Source organism: Anomaloglossus baeobatrachus, unplaced genomic scaffold (genome assembly GCF_048569485.1).
Source record: "Anomaloglossus baeobatrachus isolate aAnoBae1 unplaced genomic scaffold, aAnoBae1.hap1 Scaffold_617, whole genome shotgun sequence".
NCBI classification, from domain to species: domain Eukaryota; kingdom Metazoa; phylum Chordata; class Amphibia; order Anura; family Aromobatidae; genus Anomaloglossus; species Anomaloglossus baeobatrachus.
In genome coordinates this window covers 79,661-81,376 of record NW_027444983.1, presented here as the reverse complement: position 1 = coordinate 81,376, position 1,716 = coordinate 79,661, and the positions used below count along the sequence as shown (strand labels likewise).

Here is a 1,716-nt window from a genome sequence, read left to right as displayed (position 1 = left end):
CGCCAAGGCTACAGTTCCCAGGGCCAGAGCCTGCGGGCAAAAGGGGCTCCCTCAGCATCCATCCAAGCTGGGGAGCGGGTTACCGGTGGGAAGCCCGCTAGATTTTGGGGGAATAAAAGGGGTCCAACACCACATCCCCACAGGTGCACACCCACCCATCAAAGAGAGCTATAAGCCAATACCACCTTCACATTGCCAGTGTACCAAGTACATGTTGAGCAACATGAAGGCGGCTGGGGTTATCCGTGACAGTTGTAGCCTTTGGGCAGCTCTGTTGATCCTGTTAAAAAAGAAGGACGGCACCACTCCCCGTATTGAGGAATCGCTAGCTGCATTGAGAACTGCAAATTATTTTTCTACCCTTGATCTCACTAGTCACTATTGGCAAGTGTCCGTTGCTGAGGCAGACCGGGAGAAGACCGCCTTCGCCACCCCTATGGGTCTCTGCGAGTTCAAAAGCATGCCCTTCGAGCTGTGCAATGCGCCAGGAACCTTCCAGAGGCTGATGGAATGCTGCTTGGGACAAGATTTTAGGGTGTATAAAAAGGGAGATTAGATCCCGTGATCCCAACGTATTGTTACACCTCTATAAATCACTTGTAAGGCTACATCTGGAATATGGGAACCAGTTTTGGGCTCCACATTTTAATAAGGACATTCAGAAGTTAGAGTCAGTTCAAAGGTGGGCAACTAGACTACTACAAGGAATGGAAGGCCTCCCATATGATGACAAGTTGAAAAAGTTATTAAGTGATTATTGGCTGCAATGGGGCTTTCTGGCTGGTGCCAGCCTCTCTTCTTAGCACACAGGAACCACAATCCCTACACCATGCTTCAATGGATTCTCTCATCCCAGCCCAGTAAAACTACATATTTTACACAGTCATAAGCAGCCAAAAGGGATCTATTCTATTCAATTGCAAATGATCTAGATAAGACTGAGAATAAGATACTGCACGGGACATAGCAGAGTTGGTCAAGTTGAGTGGAGATGAGTTTGCTATTTGGCACAGCTTTTTGCATCAATAAAGCAAGTAAAAGGTGTGAAAGATAAAAAAAAGGGTGAAAGTGTGAAAAGTGAATTGGCCAAATTGAGGTGCATATAAAGTTTTTGCTTTCTTTCAATTAACTAATGGGGCTCATTTGAATCAGGTGAATTGAGTTCTGCTTTTGGAAACTGGGTTAAGAAGGGGTGCACCGGTCCTGGAGGTACTGCAATACCAGGTCAATGCGTGCAGTGGACAGAGCAAGATTTTTTCCATCTCCTTGTTCTAAAAATCCATTTAATATATGGTCCCCAGAGAGGGGACGTATCAGATATTAAACTGATAAGAACAGATTTAATTTTTTTTTTTTTCTGTTTATCAGTAGGACTTCAAAATAACAAAGGTGATCGCCTCCCGTTGCCTGGGAACCGTCCAGGCACAAGAGGGCTATGTGTCACCAGAAGGCGCACACACTTCCTCAAGGCCGGCAGACGTGCAATCCCAGGCACCTTCCAGTACCGACCAAGGTAGCGTCCTCCGAAACTACACTTGATCTTAGCCAAAAGGCCGAGAAGCTATAACCCGAATTGGTTACGGCCTTGAGTGGCACCCTGGCCTATACCGGACACATCTTAGGGAGAGGGAGACAAACCCATGCCTACAGAAGACATTTTGTCACCCAAGCCAACCCTTGAAAAGGCTGTTTTGCAGAGCAAAAACAAGAAGAATG

General features: G+C 46.4%; 1 pseudogene; it reads right to left on the bottom strand.

Moving 5' to 3' along the window:
• Positions 1–1,187: 1,187 nt before the first annotated feature.
• LOC142285774 (U2 spliceosomal RNA) lies at positions 1,188–1,394 on the bottom strand (annotated as a pseudogene).
• Positions 1,395–1,716: the final 322 nt, after the last annotated feature.